Genomic DNA, 23,193 nt, shown 5'->3' with positions numbered 1-23,193 from the left:
TTTATTCAATGTTATGTTCTAGACACCAGTGTTTCAATTGATTCAACTTTCTTGCTTTGGGATGGGCACTGCCTTCATTCCTTAAATATAAATGCCTTTGAGGGGCAACATATTAAGTGACTGTTTCCTTTTATTTTATTTTTTTTTAAAGATTTTATTTATTTATTCATGAGATACACAGGCAGAGAGAGAAGCAGGCTCCATGCAGGGAGCCCGATGTGGGACTTGATCCTGGGACCCCAGGATCACGCCCTGGGCCAAAGGCAGGCGCTAAACTGTTGAGCCACCCAGGCTTCCCCATGACTGTTTCCTTTTAGAAACCAACTTATCAGAAGTAAATCCTCACTGATTAGGGGTGAATAAAGCGTTTCCTAAAAAGTGGGCAAACTCCCCAGTAAGTGGAGCTAGGGGATTATCACAGAAACTTTTGCTTGCTTCTTCATTTTGCATGTGGCCAAAAGCACCCTCATCTTCAGAAACCATTTGACACTGGGCTTTTTCATGTGGAAGTGCTATAAATGGACCTTCCAAAAGACACATCAAAGGGTTTTCATTTCTGTTAGAGTCTGTTTTTCAGCTAAGTTCATTCAAACAGAATTTCTTGGCGTGCTCATGTAAGTAACATGTCTGGAGTGCCTAAAAATGTAATTTATTTCCCTTCCCTCAGATTTATGGAAAGTTAATGAAGGCCAAATTCTTCCCTTGCATTGTGGAAGAGCACAATTTAGTCTTATGAATGTGACTCTTACATATGCCAAATATAGTATGGATTTTCAGAAAGCATTTAGTTTAGTTGGTCCCTAAATCTCTGAGCTAAAGAAATTGGGTTGATAATCATGACATTTCTACTACGATATTTCTGGGATTTAATTGTCTCAAAATAATGTAAGGAAGGCCTTTTTAATAAACATTCTATGAATCAATTGTCTAATCTTGTGGAATATCACTTAAATTTATTTGGATAAAATAGTGATGGTTGAAAGCTACTTGTAACCAGTTGCACATCATAAACAGAACTTATTCCGTATATAAACCATGACTGTTCCCTATATCAGGCAATTAGGAAATAAGTTTCAGATGCTTAGAACTTTTGGCTATTAGTCACTCTTTTCTAGTTCCTAGTAAAACTAATATTAGATATTAACAGTTAAACTGTCCCACACTGTACTGGAATTTATTTATCAACACTGATGCTGTTGCCAGCATCACTCCCTTCTTAGGGATGAGGATTCCCCAAATCAGAGATGGTGAGTGCTTGGCTCAAGACCTCACAGCCAGTACAGGACAGAATTAAGACTCAGTTCCAGTTTTTGACTCTGAATACAGTGTTTCTGCCAGCAAAGGCAAACAAAGCAGCCTCTCCATGGTCTGCAGTTGACAGCAGCTGACATTTGACTTGGAGAACAGAAAAAACAGGACAGTATGATTCCTTAGAGCAGAAAAAGGAAATGATTGTAGACTCTCAAGGAATTGAAGATTTTGAGTCTGTTTAATGCAAAGGGAGTTCCATGAATGACTTTCCTACTTACTGTTCTTTTTATTGACATTGTTGTCAATAAAGAAAGTCAGCATGATGAATGTAAGCCATACTCCCTAAGACAGAAGCAGGACATAAGTGCTTCTGAAATCTCTGTATCATACGTATTCAGCTGTACAAATACACAAAATCTCACCCTGAGATACTTGACTCTGAGACATGTGTTGGAAGAGTATGGAGACTCAAACTTGCAGACTTACATTTGGCAAGAAAAACATGGTCCTGTGCATCGAGGGATGTCATGTAAAGGGTTAAAGATATAGCACTTTTCAATATAGAAATTCACCTTCTTCCACTTTTTGTTTTTGTCAATCACTCAAGTTATAGGAAAACCGATTGCATGGTATCTAGAAACATTATAAATATCTTCACACGAATTTATCTTGCTAACTGTGACCCTTAGAAAAATTTTGGTGGAAAGCCATGAAGGTAATTTAAAGCTTAGGATTTGATTGAATAGATTGGCTACTCAGAGAGAATTAAGACATCCACATGTCCATGACTACAAAGTGAACACTAGCTATGCCACTTAATAGCTGTGTGTCCTTGGTCAGGTCACTTAACCACTCTCTGCCTCAGATTTTCGTCTTTTTAATGAGACCTTAAGAGTACCTATCTCATTGTATTATTATGAAGATTAAAGTGATTCACATCTAACCATGGGGGGCCTGGAGGTGATCTCCATCACAGACAACACTCCTATCCTGCACAATGGCTGCCGCCCCAGGAAGGCATGGAAGCTGTGATGGAAAGGAAGCCTGCCCCTGAACCTGCCCTCAAGTCCTACCTCCAGCACATCTATAAATTATTTAAAGCATTGCCTACCATATATATAGAATGTGTTTGCAAAATAGAAATAAATTAATTATATTGTCCTCAATTAGTAACTTATTACTTCCAGAAAATAATAGAGTCAGAAATTTAGAGGAAGGAGGAACCACACTAGTCTCTAAAGAAAAGTAGGGTATTATACGGTAGGTCTGCTCTCTAATGATACAATTCCTTTTTCAACTTCCTGTTACTAAAAAGCTTCTGGTATCTCAATTTCATTGTAGTGAAGTTTCAGCTTTAATGAGAAAGAGAGTAATATGCTGGAACTGTTTATAAGGAATTAACTTGTGAAAATAAAATATCCCACTTAACGTCTGCTCTGTTTGCACAGTAATAGAAAAAAAAAAACCAAAATTCTAAGTGTAACTTTTAATTAAGCAAGCAGTATGGTATGTTTTAAATAGTCATATATCTGGTCACCTGTTGAGGCAAATGGCACTGATTGGTTAGATGAGATTCTCTGGGATGTTTTTTAATCACAGGGCAGAGGATAAAACTATAGGGATGTTTTCACTCTGGTTTCAGGCCTCCTCCTTGTAAGTCTGTCTTTATGAGATAATTAAAGGAGGACATTAAGGAATATAAATGAAAAAGTTCAAACTCTATTATTATATGACGATGTCACTTTTCCTTCTGGATATCTTGCTGCTTCTTTTCTGTTGACTACACATGGCAGCTTGAACATAGATACATACTGTAGAGATGCTATCATTAAAACAAATTGGAACATTTTTCTTTTTCTGACTTTTAAAAAAAGGCCTGACCTTTTGGTATGTTAATCACTGTTTAAAGAAATCCAGTTCTCAACAGAATTTTACTTTCCTTACATGATACAGATTTTTGTTGTAATAACTCATATAAATGATTAGTGTCTATGGAGCAATTATTTTAATCAGTCCATTGCAAAGTGTCTAATTGTATTTTAGATTATAGTGGAATCCAGGGTCACATTGGTCTTATCTCATAAAATATCTTATAAAATTAGCAGGATATTTCCTTCTGACATTTTATTTGACATATTATTTTAATTTTTAAAGTACTTAGAGACTGATTTATCTTATCGTTACTTTTTTACTTTTATGTGTGTTCTATCACTATGCTAATAGCTGTGTTTGCATAAACAATATTCTGCAAAATAAAAATGCCTCATATTTCCAGTTAAATAAGAATGGAATTTTATAAGTACATAATGTGTTATATAAATGTGTTTCATTATTTTATTATTAATTAGTCAATAGGAAAACATGAAATCTGTATTAGCTGTGAATTTGGTTTCACTGGAAAGAAAGAAGGGTGCAATCTACATTATCATATGGTCTGTAGTCAACACTGACCGCTGTCTCTGAGACAGCCCTTTGAAGAATGATGACAGAAGGGGAAAGATAAGAGCCAGCTAAGGGAGGCAGTCAGAAAATGGGGCAGAAATAAGTATTCTATGTGTAAAATAGTGAAGAGAGAATCAATTAAAGAGTTGTTTGTATTAATACAAAAACTATTGCCAACCGCAGTGAAAAATTCAGCCAGAAAAAATACCTGGAATTCAGCTTGCCAAAATACTTTTCTTCATTTGAAGAATGCTGTGCTGCACATTGTATATAGTCATACATTTACTATCTCATTATTCAGTAACATGCTGAATCTCAGCCTTTGTTCAAGAAATGTAAAAAAAAGATTATTATTCAGCCAATTATGACATAATTCAAAAACATTTGATGGATAGGCAGTGCTTAGTTGAGAAAGAAGTAATTTAATTCATTTAAGTATTTTTATAATTAAAATTATATTAATTGAATCCCCTAAGTCAAATACCCCATATTTGATTTTCATATATGCACATATGCATATAATATATATGAATGCATATGTATGCATAAATTTTGAATTTATATTAGTTATTAAATGCATCTAGTCACAAATCTCTGTTGTATCAAAATGTAATGTGCTTACTTTTTTAAAATCCAACTCATGAGCTTTTTTCCTGCTTGGTCGTAGCACCTTTATACTAGCCATTTTAAGGTAACCCAGTCACATCCGAATTTTAAAATATATTTTTAATATATTTTTTAGGGCAGTTTTAGGTTTATAGAAAATTGAGCATAAGATATAGAGACTTCCCATATGCTCTCTGTCCCCACACATGCATAGCTTCCCTGTTATCAACATTCTCCACCATGGTTGTAGACCATTATAATTGATGAGCCTATGTTGACACATCATTTTCACTCAAATTTCATAGTTTACATTAGAGTTCACTCTTGGCATTATACATTCTGTAGGTTTGGAAAAATGTATGATGACATGTATCCACCGTTATAGTACCAAACGGAGTAGTTTCACTGTCTTAAAAAATCTTCTGTGCTGCATGTATCCATCCCTCCCTTCCCCCTAACCCCTGATAACCATTGAACTTTTCACTGTCTCCATAATTTTGCTTTTCCAGTGGAATGTCATATAGTTGGGATCATACAGTGTACAGATTTTTCAGATTGGCTTTCTTCACATAGTAATACACATTTAAGTTTCTCCATGTCTTTTTCATGAATTGATAGTTCATTTCTTTTAGTACTGAATAATATTCTACCAACTGCATAAACCAGTCTATTCATCACCAATTTGATGGCTTTCAAGTTTTGGCAGTTATAAATAAAACTGCTATAAAAAGTATCATGCAAGTTTTTGTGTGGGCATAAGTTTCCCATTCCTTTGGGAAGATATGAAGGAGCATGGCTGCTAGAACTTATGGCAAGATTGTTTAGTTTTATAAGAGACTGTCAAACTGCCTTCCAAGGTGGCTGTGCCATTTTGCATCCCTACCGGCAATGAATGAGAGTCCTATTGTTCCATGTCCTGGCCAGGATTCTATGTCATCGAATTTTGGCTATCCTAATAGATAGTAGTGATATCTCATTGTTGTTTCAATTTATATTTCCTTGTTGACATGTAACATGGACCATCTTTTCATATGCTTACTTGCCCTCTGTATATCTTATTTGGTGAAGTACCTATTAAAGTCTTAGGCCCATCGTATCCAATTTTAAACTCAGTAATTTTTAGGGTAAGTATCCTCTCATTTCAGAATTTACCCCCATAACTACCCGTTGATGCATTCCTTTTTCCTTCTTGGTAACTACATTTCGGAGTTTCACTTAATTCTTTATACTGGGGGTGCGGTGTGAGGTGCACCTTTAATCCACAATGGCCTTTGGTATTTATTGGTCTCCACTGAGGTGTATTTGTCCCTCATACTTTTGGGAATAACCTTTGTAACCCAGCTGTATCTGCTGTGAAGGTCAGTGCTTCCACATTAGTATGCAGTAGTCAGCTCCATAGAATATTCTTCTTCTCTTCTCTGAGACTGAGAAGTATTTACTAGCCTCTTCCATTTTCCTCAAGAGACTCAACAATTTTCCTGCACCCACAGGGGTAGAAGGTATTCCTTGTAGCTGCTGCTTCAGGAACATTCTCCTAGATTCAGGCATGAGCCACCGGGGATTCATTTTAGCTCTCTGACTTTCCTAAAAAGTTTGCACCTTCTCAGTTTAACCTGGGAAGGCCAAGCACCAGTCCCTTCTGCCTCTCATGTACTCCATCACAGTTTCTGTCATCCTGTTCTTCTCTCCCAAGGACTTACTTAGGCCCAAAGACTTCCTGGAACTTCTCAGCATCTAAAACCCTGTGAAATTTACTGTTGTTTCTCCTTTCATACCAACCCAGTGTTGATCCTTTTATCCCCCCCCGCCCCCCCGCAAAGAGAAATCGTCATGATTCTTCCATCTTTAGTGTTATGACGCTACTTTATGTTCTGATTTTTTTCTGGGATTTGGTCTTGATATTTTAAGCAAAGTGATTGGAGTTTATAAGAACAATTTTTTTTTTTAAATTCAGTCATGTACCTCTGCCAGTCAAAAACCATGGTGTCAAGACCATGTTTGGCTATTTGCCAAAATTGACTCATAATTTCAAAACCCAAGAATTTGTCCTTTGTTCTTCCTATATTATTCCTATCCATACAATGGTAGAAAGCCTCTGCTATTAAATGATAAAGAGCGTAGTGATAACTTTTAAGAGTTTAGATCACAAACCTTACTCTATTACATTTACATATAATTGTAAATGTAACAATGATACCAGTTGTTTTGCTCCCTAGAAGACTTTCTTTCCTCCAAAAGCAATTTCTTTCTGTACTCAAGCAATATGGGTTCAATAGAGCTTCCATTTTCTTACAAGACTTTATCCACTGGCCACATTTGATTGGTTATGTTAGGGGGAATCTTACTTATTAAGGATTAGTCAGAGGCTTTGCAGGGATTTTTTTCAAAAGAAAAAATATAGAAGATATTTGAGATGTGAGGATTATGCATAAGAAAACAATTTGTGATGAGAGAGAATAAAGACAACACACAAAGGCAAGTAAGTAGAGGTCAGAGACAGGGAAAGGCTTGAAAACACAATTGGGAAATCAGAGTAAAGGAACATCTGATCCTTCACTTTCTAAGGTTCTTTGGATATCCATCCAGGATGGACAGTGTTGGTGATTTGCAATTTTTGGTACCTGTGTGATCCTGAACATGTTATTTAAACTTTCTGGGCTACATTTACTTTTTCTATGAAATGGGTTAATGGTGCCAACCTAAATAGTTTAGGTGTACACACTTGGCATCTGTTATTCTATAACTTGTATCAGATGGACTTAATGATAAAGCTAATCTCACCCCTAAATTAGTTTTTTGTTTTCTTCGTAGATGACTTTAAAAAGGTAATTTTCTATATCATCCTAGTTTTAGTGAACAGCAGTTCGTGGTTGCTGGGAATAGAAAACATGGATGAAATTGATGTATTATTTAATCAGAGAAATGTAGGCTTAGCCAACTCAGTACCAATATTTGAATATATCTTATCCCCACAGAAGCATTCTGAAATAGACAGTGCTTGCACAAATCAATGACTAATAATTGTAGATTGCTAACCTAATATTTTTTGCGGTATAAGATTTTTCTCTTTTTTAATATTATAGGAAAAGAAGAGTTAAAAATGACACAATTCATTTCTATAACATTGATTCAAAAAGAAATTCAATTCTCTTCTGAATCCTCTCGTATCTTTTTTATATTTCAATCATGACCTTGATTTTGGTGGAGAGTACAAAATATGGGGGTTACATTTATTATATTTCTGCAGAAATGCTAATGACTTTAACTTCATCAGATTGTCATCACAAAATTGCCTTGACAAATTAAATAGACGTTATCTTTACCCGATAGTAAATGGAGGAAACACAGCCAGTGAGAGATGAAGGCTATGTTTTCATGGTGTTTGCGGTCACTTAGTGTTACTGGTCTGGGTCATTATAGATAGTGCTTTGTGTGGCTGAAACAGATGAATGTAGACAGAGGCGATGGACTTTGATGCCTGTTACCCTCTAAGACTGTACTTTTGCTTTTAAACTGTGGGAGGCACACTTTCTTGGCAGGAAGAACTTCAGTCCATTCATTACCTATGTTTTTAGAGCCAATTGTTCTTTAAGAACTTTGAATTTGGGTGTTCTGATTATAAAAATAATTGTGTGTTTCTTGTAGAACATTTGGATCAAACAGAATATATATATATGGATATAATACATATATATATACATATATATATATATATATATATATATGAAGAAGAAAATCACACCTTTCACTGTATCACCTAGAAGCAATCACTCTTCATTATTTCTTTCATGTCGGGTTGGCATATGAGAGATATTTCTGTGTAATCAGTTTTATCATCTGTCATTCTCACCTACTGTTGTGACATAAGCATTTCTTTCTAATCATTGAAAACCTTTTGGAAGCATAATATTTAAAGGCTGCATAATGTTTTCTGTAATATAATGTATTCCATCCTTGCCTTATTGTTTTTGCATTTTTTTTAGGTTTCTAGAATTATAAATAATGCTGTGATGAACAGTTTCTTTCTTTCCTCCATGAGAAGAGCATAATGAAAGCAGACAGAGCTTTGAGAGAGCAACTGCTCTTTCCATTCTGCTCTCCCATGTTTTGAGGTCCTTATGTTTTATAGGGATCATCATGTATTAAGATAGAGAGGGCGGCTTTGCTGGAGAGCATGCTCAGAACGGGATGTAGTTATCCCTTGTAACTCCACACCCTGACTGGAAATAATTTTAGTTTCTGTAGTTTATTGCTTGGTTAGGCTTTCTGTTATCGAAGACTCCAGTGTTCTCCTTGTGTCCACCATATTGCATGGCTCTCTGATGTTCACCAGATTGTTTTCCTTGATCCATGCCATGCTGGGCACTCTGCAGAAAGCAATACGGCATGAAAGCCATGGTACTGATGATGATGCGTATCTTTTGTGTGTTCTCATGAACTCCAAGTGAGGAAATTTAGTAAAACTTTCTTAGATAAGAAATGGTGGTGTTGACTGCTAACCTGAATAGAGCAGAGGCGTATTTTAACCACATCATATTTTAATCATATCATGGCTATTAGTTACCCTCCAGAATCTTTAGTATAGTTGTTGGGACATTAAGAATGTAGTAAGAATCGTATACCCCCCTGACTCCTGTCATTGTTTTACATTTTATTAAACTTTCCCCTGAGTCAAACTGCCATATGGTTATTTAGGAAAATAGTGACTTGGAAAAGTAAAACAAATATGGAAGGACTTTCAGACTGACTTTTTTTCAGATTTATGATATAAAACCACAGGAGCTCATATTCATATCCAGCTCTGCCCCCTTTCTCTCTCAACACTGTTTGAATAATAGAATTAGAGTCACATTGTGAAGAAAACCTTCATTTGCCTCTGAGGTTGGTTAGGCAACTCTAATTCACTAGAGAATATGAAGAGAGACTTCACCCACACTGGCTCTGCACTTACCTGACAGCCTAAAATAGCTGTATTCTAGATATGGGAGGTACTTAATTGGAAGTGTAATTCTTAAACTCTCAACCTCAATATTGCTCAAAAACTCAGCAGAGAAAAACAAATGCTTATGGAGGATTGTCTGAGAGAAAAGCACTAATTCATTTCTGTGAATCAGTGATTCTCAGTGGAATGTGGGGAAGTGGAGGAAGAGGAGAGAAGGAAAGGAGGGGGAGTCCTAGTGTCCTCTCCTTAGAAGGTCCTGATTCCAAGATGGGGACATAACTGATAGCCACCGCTCCCCTCAGATGTTGATGTGGATAAAATTTGAGAACCACTGCTTGAGAATGCTAAAGTAGGGTGACAAGCTAGAGATCTCTTAGTCAAATCCAGCTTGTAGACATGTTCTCTCCACTTTATATAAACACAGACACATAGTAACAAGGAATATAAAATTTACGTCACACCTAGATTTCCCTGGAAACAATAGAAAAGATCTGACCATACTGAGCACATATTCCTGCTGGCAACAAATTCAGGGAATCAAGAAATAGTTCCTTCTTCGGTCACTGTCTTTTTCCTTCCTTCCTTTTTTTTTTTTTATTAATTTATTAATGAGAGACAGAGAGAGACACAGAGAGAGAGAGAGAGAGAGAGAGAGAGAGAGGCAGAGACACAGGCAGAGGGAGAAGCAGGCTCCATGCGTGGGACTCGATCCCTGGTCTCCAGGATCACACCCTGGGCTGAAGGAGGTGCTAAACCACTGAGCCACCCGGGCTGCCACCTTCCTTTTTTGCGTACTCCTGGCTCACACCACTGAATTAGATTACCAGAGTGGTCCATGAGGGTGCTAGGGTTTACAGCCTTTGACCAACAAGCTAACCCTAGATTAAGGCAAAGGAAAAAAGAGCTGGGTACCTGGGCCATATCATTTTACATTCTAGAAGCAATGTTTTGGATCATTTAGCCTGATGCCCTGGGTTTTGTGACATAAGGAAATGACCCGGTCCAAATTTAACATAAAAATATTTTTTCATTATTTTGGGCATTTTATAAATATAGTGACTAAAAGGACAGACTCTGGAGCCAGACTGCAGGGAACCCAATTTCAGCTCCTGAATTTTCGAGCTGGAAATCTTTGGCTTGGCATTTGATCTTACTTTGATTCAAGTTCCCCTTCTGTAAAATGGAGAAGTACCACTTAGGATTTTTGTTAACATCAAATCTATTAGTGCAGTGTGTTTAGGACAGTTCTAAGCATTGACATTGACCAATGTTTCGTAAGTGATACTATTACTAATATTATTCACTTTTCCCTCAGAATTAAGTATAGTTGCACCTACTAGTATGTACTTCAATTTTAGAGAGAATCTAAAACTTTTAATGAGTCATGTTTGTGGTTCCTTATTGGCTGCTAGAAAGTTTTATGTGAAATTTGATACATCTGTTTGGTAAATATGTCACCAAACATGTTTTGTTCTGCCTCTATCTTATTTTCTTACTGTTCATTGTCATCTGTATAATTCTTAATTATTCTTGATTTTTCTAATCTTTGCTCTACAATGTGCATCTTTGCAAGCCATCTTAATTCTCGTTTGAAACAATAAATAAAAGGCCCTAAAAATAAACCAAATGCAAACATATATGAGTTTTCCTAATGGACAATATGACCAGTAAAACTAATTATTTTCCAACATGAATTTCATGTGAAGTTTGTTTTTCTGCTGACATTCTGAGCTTCCATTTATTTTCAGCTCTGTCTTTTAGCTTTAGGGATAAACTGATCCAGTCATCTTCGATAGCGGCACTCGAGCAAGTTCCTGCAGTCATGTTATTTCCCAGATGTCTTCAAATATATTGCATTGCTGCAAATTGATTTTTAGCTTGTCTTTAAACCTAACATCTCAGTATCCTATGCCCAGCTGGCCTTTTTTTAGGTGACCATAGGGAATTGTTTGTATATTTAAATTTGCTATGGTGGACGCAGTATTATAAGCAGCTACGTATTCTATATGTCTTGTGTAAAGTAGGCTATTCCACCCATATAAATAAAGCTATTTGGAAATGGTCGGCCTCCTAACATTTACTCCCAAGAGACTTAATAGAATGCTTGGAGAATTTTACTATAATCATTTGATACAATGAGTATGAGAAAATTTTATGATTATCCGCCCTAAGGCTAGTAGAGAAGGCAGGGCTTTATTTCTCTCCTTTCTAATTTGATGATAAATGAATGAGACAATTTTAGGATCTTATCAGCCATTTTAAATCAGTGAAACAGAAACCACTCTATTGGGGTTTAAGATGGGGATTTGGTTACCAAAGTGAAGGATGGGCAGTAGAGCAAAAGGGAGAGAGGTGCTGTTGTCCAGGGCCTTATGAATCACACCACAAAATGGCTAAAGCCCTTGTTTTGAGTGAGACCCGAGGAGCCCATCCTCTCACTAATGCTTATACTGCATTCCTTCCTTCCTTCTCTTCTAATCTCATGCAAGCTCCTCCTGTTGGCAAAATTTAACTGGAATACAAACTGGCAAGGGGTTCTGGGAAGTGGGGTTTCAGACCTCCTTCTGGCAATCTGAGGCGAGCATAGAACATATTTTCCTGCATGTACTTCCATTACTCTGAGTCACTTTGCTGCTCTGTTGCTTTCATATGTTGTATTCATGTAAGAATTCTAATTTTAAAGCATTTGAACCATATGAAATATCTCTAACTCCAGGACAGTGTCAATTATGTCAGAAACACTTACAGGAGCCACTTCCAGCAGTCTAACAGGAAATATTTTAAGTTCTTTTATTAACAGTTATATGGTTTTTGCCAATCCTTAAATTATAAATTTTTTGATGAGAGAAAATACTTAATGTACCTCTCTATTCTTTTAGCTACTTGAATTCTGTTCTTGTTATAGGGGTTAAAATACTTTAACTCTTATATATGGATATTTTTCAATTTATTTATTTGTATTTGATCTTCATTGTGGTTTCTTTTTTTTTTTTTTTTTTTTTTTTTTTTTCATTGTGGTTTCTTGATTTTAATAAACATGCATTTGTTTTTAAATGTCCTCTGTCAAAGTGTGAGTTTAACTATTCAGCTCCTACATCAAAAACTATGGCTGATCAGCTTTCATCTCGAGTGCCAAAAACATTTGGAAGAATTAGGGATTCTTGAAATGCATCATAAAATGCACCCAGAAAGACTAAGGTGTTCAAGTGGCAGAGATCGAACTGCTCAGAGCTTCACCGTAATGGGGTTGGCAAGTCAACAGAATCTGAGTTGGAAGCTCATATCTTTCTACAGCCCTTTGTCCCCAGAAGGGTTTCTTGTCATTTTGGCAATGGTTGACAGGACTCAGTGGAGTCCTGGCATGTGCTGTGACTTCTGTAAGTGTTTCTGACATAACTGACATAGTCCTGGAGGCTTTTGACAAGTTTGTCAACCTAATGAATGGGCAACTAAGCTTTAAAACCACAGTAAAGATTGTGTAAGTCGTTCAATAAAGGGTGCAAAATCCAGGTAGCCAAATGATGGTTTCGGAATTATTCTGCTTGCTGCTGGCACTTCAACAGACCAAAATCTAAAAAAAAAAAATCATCTTTGAAATAAAGATTCATACTTGGGAATATAATATAGCATATGCCTTATAACAGAGCACCTTTTGTTTTAAAGGTATTTGTAACATTTATCTTCTCATTTGTGTTCATTTTCTTTTGCGTATATGATAGCTGGAATGCTTAATGCTTTAGGTCTCTGGTGAGTTCTGGCTCTGCCTGAAAGGTTTAGGTTACTGTGGTGAATGTTTCCCAGGAAATGGAACAGTGACTACTAAGTAACTTTGCTGATGTGAGGATTAACCAGAGTAATTACAATTGCCTGGGATTTTGTGTTTCAGGGGCAGTGTTCTATATGGAAATCACTAGGGCCTCTGACACTCAAGTGTCACTCTATTTGAGCAGAATCATAATTAACAATAATAATTAGATTAAACTTTGAGAGTTAGAAACAAAAAAATAACCGCACATGTCTGTACTTATTAAACAAAATAAAATTACATTCTTCCTTTACTATTCCACTTGAAAGGTATGGTATTTGGCTTTTACAGACCAGATCTACTTGAGTAAACCTAAATCTAAATTGAGTATCTAAATTGGACCAGAATTTTAATGTTTAAGTCCATTTTTCTTGGGGCTCAGGTCTCTGTTACTTCGGAAAATCTGTTATTCTCACTTTATACATGGATTAGGATATCTCCAGTGCAGAGAGTTCTGAGTTTCTTATCTCAAAACCTTAGAAGTAACTGATATTTTACTCAATTGGAGTGTAAAGCCAGAGGAGGGTATGGTCCAACAATCACTAAGTTTTCATGTACTATAATGAAGTTATTAGTTCAGCCTGCTTTTTGGAGGGACTTTGATCTTGCAATGAATCTAACTGAAGATGCCCACCCCCTTACTCCTGTATTCATTCATTGTTAAAAGCTGGAAGGTACATTCAATATGGCCACATCCAGTGATTCTCATTTTTCCCCAACGGTGAGGTTTAGGGGTAATAAATGGGGTAGGTAACAAGGTGATTGGGTTAGTAGGAATGAGTGTAAGGGAAAACACATACAGCTCTGCATTCCTACCTCTTCTCAGATGGAATTCTGACCATATGATATATATTGGAGGTTCTTGTGATATGTAATTCTGCCGCTACCAGTTCCCCTACATTTCAGATGAGAAAATTTGGTTCCAGAGAAACTAAGTAGCTTGCCCAAGACATGAATCTACTTCATGGCCAACTGAATTCAGGATCCAGTTCCTAATGTTTTCTTTTTTAAAGCTCAATCAATAGTTTTTGATAGGATTTCTAGTAGCATTGGATAGGAAAAGCAAGAATAAAACTCTTATCCTTTCAAAAGACTTACAGTTTAACAAAAGGTGTGCAAGTAACTATGATAGATATATGCCCAGAGAGTCTCTAAACAAAAGAATGCCTCTCATGTGTTCTTAAGTAAATCGAGAGGTTTCAGAAAGCTCTTATTTCTTTTTTAAAAAATCTTATTTATTAGAGAGAGAGAGATAGCACAAGCAGGGTGAGCGTCAGAGGGAGAAACAGACTCCTCACTGGGCAGGGAGCCAATGCGGACTCAATCCCAGGACCCTGGGATCATGACCTGAGCCAAAGGAGATGCTTAACCAACTGAGCCACCCAGGCACCCCGAAAACTCCTATTTCTCGAAGGTTTTTTCCTATATAGTATTAGCAGAGACATTCTAGAAACTCTCAGAAGAGTTGCTTATTTATAGAATTCTTACTCTATAGTCATATTTTCATAAAAGTAAGCTGATAAAAGAAAATATTTTAATTGAGCACAGACAATATTTATTATCTAGAAATTCAAATATTTATCTAGAGTTTTAGCATATAGTATGCGCTGCTTCCAATATGGATTTCTCTCTTGATTTGGATGGTTTGAATCACATGTTGCTTGTTCTTCAGCCTCAGAAGTGGGCCTTATCTGTTAGAAGTTAACAGTTGCTATAAAAAAAATAATGATACTTAATTATTTCACATAACAAGTGACCTTGAGGTCTGTGGCTTCAGGGATGGCTCCACAATGACATCAATAATCCAGGATTTCTGTCATTCCTCAGTGTGTTGACTTTTCCTCCTCTGGTATATCACCGCATGGTTGCAAGATGCTGCTATGCCTCTGGCCTCAGGTATACACACAGCAGCTTCCCCAGTAGGGCAGAAGGAAAAGGGAAACAACAGCTTTTGTCAGATAATCTCATGTTCATCTACTAAGAATCCTTGATTATTTTGATATTTTATTTTGATTAAATTGACTTAAATACAATATATTTTGGTTTATATTAAATAGAATCTATTAGGTGTGGGCTGTCCAATAGTGTCCACACTGAGTGTGTGTGTGTGTGTGTGTGTGTGTGTGTGTGTGTGATGTAAAACCTGTCCGTTCCTCACCATAGATAGTGGATGTGACATGAAAGGAAAAGTTTGTTCAGGTAGTCCATGTTGAGGGTAATGGGTTAAAAAACTGTTATGATGTTTTCCTCCAAATATAACCTTTATTTTTAAGGCATGAAGTAAGAAAGCTTGTACTTACCCATAAGTCTCTGCTCTCACCATGAGTAAACTCAGTCTATCATGGAATACCACGGACATGGACATTTTTGCCTAAGTGACTTTCTCTTCTTTCCACACCACAGACCCTGGCTGAGCCACTTCACAAAATGGTCCACTCCTAAATGGTCCTCCCATGGACACTGTACCCCCACCCTGCAGTCAGTGGTTGACTCTGTTTAGAAAAGTATAGTAGGGGACATTGCTCTTAGAAAAGAAAGAAAAATTTTAATTACCTTGGGGCTGACTCACCCTTATCTCTCCAGCTCCATCCGTAGGACACTCTGTTTTCTGAACTCCCATATTAGTGGTCCATTCAGTCCCTCGGATGCTCTCAGTTGCTTCCCTTCACCGATTGTGTTTGTATGTACCGCTGCCTCCACCTGCAGTTTCCTTGTACTTCTCACTTGCCTCTCTTCCACATGCTACCCTTTATTCTGTGGATTGAGGCTATGCTACAGTGTCTCACGAAAACCTGTGGCCCTGAGAGACTTTCTTCTCTTAGCACACCTCCTGTGTATCATTTATACGACTCTGTAATTTCATAATTATTTTTGTGGTTGTGTGCTTGGTATCCATTAGTATCCAGTTCTCTCCACTGGATAGATGGTGAACTTCATGGGGACTGGACTATACCTATTTATCTTTTAAATTTATCTTGTGTTCAAAATGCTTATGTGATACTTGGCACATAGTAAGTGCTCAATGTACATGTGCTGACTGTATCAATAAGTGAATGAATAAATAGTATTTATGGTGTTATCTGATCTCTGCATGATTTAAGTATGTCAATTTCTGAGTTTAGTTGATGTGGCTATAGAATAGGTGATTTTGGGTCCTTTGTTTTAAAGATTTTATTTATCTAGTTAGTTATTTATTTACTTAATTGAGAGAGAGAACACTCTTGGCGAGGGGCAGAGGGAGAGGAGAGAGAAGCAGACTTCCTGCTGAGCAAGGGAACCCCCTGCTGCTGCTTGATCTTAAGACCCAGGTCTGAGCCGAAATCAAGAGTTGGACACTTAACTGACTGAGCTCTCTTTGGGTTCTCTGTTTTAGAAAATCAGTTAGAACTTTTTCCTTTTATTGGTCATTCCCTGAAAAATAATCCCCATGTGTCTTTTTATATGCTATATGTATGAGATTTTAAGTTAGAGAACTTCTAAATACAATGACAGGTTTTCTCTTAATAAAGTTGGAACCTATAAGTGTATGATCTTTGAATTTAGAAGTCAGAGTACTATTAAAATGGTGAAAAAAACAGACCTTCTATATATGGATTTGAGTTTGGAGAGATCCAAATGTCATTTGGAGCAGAGTCTATTGTATAGCATGGTATCCAAGAGAAATAAGAAAAATGGTTAAAGTGATGTGGTTACCAAGTTCAGATGATTTTTTCCCAACATCCCTTATAAACTTTTTATATTTATCTGAAACCGTAACACTTAACTATCTTTGCCTTTGGAAATTCAACAAAATTAATGAACAGAACACTTATCAAGCAGATACTATGTGTCATTTATTAATTTGGCGAATAATTATTGGTTACCGCTTACTTGCCAGCTATAAAGTCGCATTTTTGTCAGAAATTTATCTAAGAAAATGACACAGTCTCTTATTTCCAGGAGCAAACAGTGTGGACCAGAAATTTCAAATCCAGCATGATAAGTACAAGTACTTTGTTAGAAGTAAGCAGAGAGGGTGATGAGGCAATAGATTAAATGTCTCTAACTCAATTTCTGTTAAGGCAAGAGAGGAGAGAGGGGAAACTGAGGGAGGGCTTCCTGGAAGAAACATGTGAGTGAAATTCTGAAGGGCAAGTAGAAGGTTTTAATGAAATACCCTTTATTGATGGTGCTAATTTTCTTATTATATTGAATTGTTTAAGTAGTATTGTTATTTTCTCCTCAACTCTTATCATTTTGTCTCTCTCACATTCTTGAGAATTAGAAATATGTATCTAACAAATTATTAAACGTTGGGCTATGCATCATCTGGATACACACTGGTGATTTCTCTTTCTAATATTAAGTGGATTGAAGCTTTGCAGTGGTAGTTCTAGGAGACAAAAATAACAGCAACGACAGCAATAACAACAAAGGCACTTGGACCAGATTCCACAATGAACTGTGCTTTATTTAGATCATTTAGCTTAAGTAATTGCCACTATCCTAATATTTGGAAAGACTCTAAGTGGCTTTCCCTGTATGGACATTCATAGGTGACATCCTTTGGTTCTAAAATTTGGACCTTTGCTCAGTCACAGACTCATATGAGGGTCAGGGTTTTTGAAATAATGTTTAATGGATTCTGTCTTCAGACAGGATGCATGATGAGCATTTGATAAATACACTCTCAGTGATCAAGCTCACTGGTCTATGCATCTTTTATTTCTTCCTCTATTTAATCTGCCACTTTTGCTTTCAAAACGGGGAAAATTTCAAAGAATACATGCAGGTTATTTTAATTTAGAAGAGTAAGCAATTTTTAACTATTGTGAATTGAAGATACACCAGATATCTTGGTTCGTAGGACCATCTTCTGAACCAATAAATTGGTATTTAACTGATCTTGACGGAGGGCAAGATAAACACTTTCCAAGATTACTGATGGAGAGGGAAGAAAGAATGACCTTATTAGATGCATTGTAGCATTACTTTTTTGCACTTATTTCCTAAGAAATATTGCTTCATCTGACATTTTTTTTTGTTAAAGATGTTGAGTTTATTATTTTTGGTTTTGTCACTGGCTGGTAGCATCTCCAGTTGTTTTCCCTCTTATGTGTTTCCCCTTCAGATGGATTATTTATTTTCTATTAAGTTGTTCTTCTCCACCTACATAAGTGAGTTTTGAGGAGCTAAACATTATCTGTTCACTTAATCTCTCTTCAGAGTTCACATTGCCAAGGCCCTACCTTATTTTTAGAAGCTCTTCTCTGTATTTTTCCATACTTTTTCAACGGGGTGATGCCTGAACTGTTTTAATATCCCAAATGCAGCTTTCTAATGCTTTGTAAAGTAGCAATATAACCTCTCATTATGGAATATTTCTTTTTAATCATGTTGGGTTAGCACTGACCTTTTCTTTTTCTTTAGGAATGCTACATAGCTTAAGAAGCACTTATGCCAAATGCTCATTTAAAATGAAGAAATATACAGGTTAAAGCAGAAACACACACAACTACTTACTCATTGTGGAGTACTTACCTGACAGTTTTAACCATCAGAAGCTTCAATAAATGCAGGCAAAGGCCTCTTGAGTTGTAGCCGTTGCTTACGACGTATTTCCCAGATAAATCTGTGGGCTTAGTGGCTGTGCTTCTAACTAAACCCTTAGAATTTCACTTAGGGACTCTTTGCCCATGTTTACAAATAAGATGGTTTTTCTGATTTCTCAGCCTTCAACAGATTGGAAATAGTACAGTAGAAACCAGAAAGGAAGCAAAGGACTGGTATGTTTTGAAATGGGGATGATATAAATAATGAACACATAGGAAAATTTATCCCATATATGACTCTCCTGATTATTAGAAAAGATAAAAACATTTTGTTGACCTTTATACATTACATTTTGCCAATAGTTGAAATGGCTTTGAGTAGGAAAGAATGTTTTTAGTTTATCTTCTGGGGTTCTTTTTTGAAAACTAGAGATAAAAGAAGACAGAATGTGAATTATACAGATATATTTTTATTTGTAAGAATACTTTATAATTATGAAATATGGTATATCTCAAAGACACTGAAGATTCAGTTGCTATACATAAATTACAGTGAGGGTTCATCAGCCTGTTATCTTTCTTAATTCAGTTCTAGAATTGTACAAAACAAGCATTCTTCACCAGTCCTCCTTTGTGTATCTGAGTATGAACTCTTGACCTATGGGAATTATATGTATTTGCTGTAAAACAGATAAATGTAAATAATGTAAACATTAAAAGAGTCATTTCATTTCATGCCTGATAATGATAATGAAAAATAGAACATTTTAGTTCAGTCCTTTGAAAAACTTGTCCACTATTTAAATGGTTTTCACATAAGCATGAATATTCAAAGAATGGATTTTTAAAAAAGAATTTATTTATGAGATACACACAGGGAGAGGCAGAAACATAGGCGGAGGGAGAAGCAGGCTCCCCGCGGGGAGCCCAATGTGGGATTGGATCCCAGGACATCAGGATTCTGAACTGAGCCAAAGGAGACGCGCAACTGCTGAGCCACCCATGTACCTCTTAAGATTGGATTTTGAGGCATTACACCGACACTTAGAAATCATGGGTGCTGGAAATGTGAGGGTCCAAAGGACCCCCCTCTGAGTGCTCTGGTGATGATGACTATAATCTGAGAGCCCCCAACCGTTTCTCTATTCTCTAGTTTCATATATGACAGACTGCCAACAAGCATTGTGCCAAAGACTATTCGTGACACAAAATTCATGCTATTTGACATAGCAAATAACCTTTCTCATGGAGAGCCTTTTAAATGTTTTCATTAATACCAAATCATGATCCTAAGTGGCATGTGCTTATACCTTTTGGATTTTGTGCTGGAGACAGCACACTGCAGTCTAGCTCTCACTGTGCTAGATCCAAGGGCATCACACATCATGCTTTGTGAGGCCACCCATCCCTGCTTCTCTATGGCCCCAGGATGCCCTGTCAAGCATTTCACTGATGCTTTACCAGCTGAATAAGCTGCTAAGATTATTGCTGGCTTAGTGAGGTAGGTCTGCACAGGAACATGTGAAAGGAATCTCAGCTAACACAGAGGTGGAGTTCAAATGGAAATCTTTTAAAATATAAGTATTCATATATTTAGTTGCAGTGACTAGTTCTGTGTTGAGCCTGGTGATGTTGGTTGTTCCTTTCGTAATTAGCGAAGAGAAAACCAAAGAGAGTTAGAGGCCAATCCTCCTCTATCTTCTCATTCCCCTTCCCTCCTGACTCATCTGTTTTTTCATTTCCTTTTTTTTTTTTTTCTTTTAAAGTAGACATGACAGTGAGGTGTTATGTTTACTTTGCATGGATATTCCTTTCCTGACCTCCCCTCGACCTGCGAAAAAACTCAAACATGCACACACACATTTCTTCAAGTGTAATGGCGGAAGGTAAAATGGAAGAGGATTTCCTCCACTAGTTTCTTTGAAAACAAGATTAAGGAAACAATCTAGTTTGTGAAACAGTGTATTTGATCAGTAAGAGCAGTCCTTCAAAATGTGTGTACTCTGTGGTACAGTGTGTTTTTTGATTTGCCAAGTTTTGAATCATCACAAATCGATAAACTAACCTGTCATCCTATACACCTGGGTGATGTGCTGCTTTCCTGGGCTTGATTTGGCAGAGGACGAGTGAAGTGTGGGATTCCTGTTAGCTCTGGGTAGTGTGAACGCTGCCAGTGTGTGTTGAGAAATGAGTGTATTTCCCGGAAACACCTAAACTTAAAAGTTTCTCTGTTTCCCCCCTACACCATTGAGTTGAATTCAAAGAAGTTGTCAGCGTCTTTGATAACAGCAGTGTGGTCTGGTTGGGCATGGCTGCATTTTAATCACTTCATGGATATTAAGAGCTTTAGTTCCAGTTTATTCCTGCCTCTCTCTTCTTTCCAGAATTCCCCTTAATCTGGCTCTCGATAGGAGGGACTTGCCTGTAGGGGACATGCAGAAGCAAAAGATAACAGGAAGGCCCACACTTTGCCAGGGTATCTTGAAACATGAAAGGTCAGACACTACCTTTCTCTAAAAATAAATCTCTTTCCACAGGGTCAGTAAAACTATCATTAAGGAAAATCTCCACTTTAAATTTCTTCTTTTTCCTCTAGAAAAATATGCCAGTATATTCTAAAGTGTGGCTGATTAACTGTTAACAGAGTTGAGTTCAAACCTCCCAAGCCCATTTTTAAACCCCTTTAGAGGGATAACTGATAAGATGTCTACATTGCAATAAATATGCCACCACATGCCTTTAGAGTGTGGATCTATATTAGTATCATTATCAGTATTATTTTTTTCTCCTCCCTTTCTTCATTTTGCATAAATTGAAATTCTTTCAAAACTTCAGCGGCATGTTATTAAAGTATCTGTATCCAAAAAAAAAATTGCAAATGATTTTCTTCTGGAGGAAACGACTGCTGAGGAGTCTTTGAAGCCGATGCTTTTGTTGTGAATCTGAGAGTCATTGTTACCTAACAGATTCATACCCTAGGCAGAATTGCTATGGAATCGTGTGCATAAAACACTGTGTGTCAGCCTAGTGCGCCTCAGGAAGAAGCAGGACCATCGAATGTCCATCAAAAAGAAAAATATATGGGTTTCAGCATCCACTGCTTTCCAACCTCACTATAATGGTAAAGCAAATTGTATACTCTTTAACTCTCTGTTTGCCTACTGTGAGGGAAAAATTGGAACAGATCCCAAGTCCACAATGTCCTCCTGCTGAAATGTCTGTCTTATCTGACTGATAAGACCATTTTCATGGGCCACTTGCAAATAAGACTGTGTTTTGCAATTCTGCAAGATATACGTATGCGTATGTATATCCACCATACATAGATATACATAAATATGTGTAAATATGCATGTATATATATAATATTTATCATCTATCTCTCTTTTTTGAAACTCTAGGGAGATATTGACTAAAAGCAAGTGGAAAAAGAACTCCCTTCAGTGTCAAAGACATCCTGTTGCTCTAATCTGCCAAGACTGCCATCTCCTTCTGTGATATGGGGTTGGTGTGTGTGGAGTGGGGAAGAAAGTGGGGATGTTTCAGAGCATTCTTAAGTGTGTTTGTGTTTAAAACAATATAGAAAGGAGGGTTTCAAAATTTGAAGTCTTCAGGGAGATTCTATGTACTAAGCTTTATATAACAGCAAAGGTGGGGCAAGCTACAGGAACAATTATCCTGGACCTCAGGTCTGTACATCTGCTTACTGGGTTTCACAAGTCTGTTTTGACCAGGCTAACAGAACCTGATGTAAAATAAGTTAATACTATTTAATGGCAGGAGTCTTGAGTGGAGGAATATATTTTAGGCCTGGTACTTTTCTTTTTTTGTAAATTAAAAATGAAAACAGGGATACTTCCCATTTAATTGAGAGATGTTATAATAAAGGAAAATTTATATTTCAAAAATTGCATTCTTTGGAGGCACTAAATCCGAAGTAGATAATTACTTTTTTTTTATATATTTCTGGAATATGGTTCATTATAAATTCCATATTTTAGGAAATTCAAATGGTAATTAAAACTTTAAATTGTATGGGGTACCTGGGTGGCTCAGTGGTTGAGGGTCTGCCTTTGGCTCAGGGTGTGATCCCAGGGTCCTGGGATTGAATACTGCATCAGACTCCCCTCAGGGAGCCTGCTTTGCCCTCTGCCTATGTCTCTGCCTCTCTCTGTGTGTCTCTCATGAATAAATAAATAAAATCTTAAAAAAAAAAACCTTTAAATTATATATAATTGTTTGGAAAACATATAGATGGTACAGGAGCTTTCCTGTTTATCAAGTTTATTTCAGTTGTAGAAGAGGAACACTTTTTCTCTCTTCTCCTAATTTGTTTGGATGGTCTAATAATTAAATTAACATAAGACAGACTAACATGAGAAAAAACTGATTTTGTACATATGGGAACCCCAAAGATATAAGGCCCCCTGACACTGAGATGGGTGACGTGTGTATGTCATCCTGAGCTAAGGAGAAGGGAGTAGGGGCCTGAGACATCAGAGGGGAGGAGGACAATTCACGGGGTATGGGAAGAGCAAAGTTTGGAAAAGCAATGTCTGCCATGTGTGTAGAGAAGACTTTCTGATGTAAAAAGTTATCTCTTGTAGGATCCCTGG

This window comes from Vulpes lagopus, chromosome 3, assembly GCF_018345385.1.
Source record: "Vulpes lagopus strain Blue_001 chromosome 3, ASM1834538v1, whole genome shotgun sequence".
In the NCBI taxonomy this organism is placed as follows: Eukaryota; Metazoa; Chordata; class Mammalia; order Carnivora; family Canidae; genus Vulpes; species Vulpes lagopus.
The sequence above is the reverse complement of the archived record's forward strand: the minus strand, read 5'-3'. Positions refer to the sequence as shown.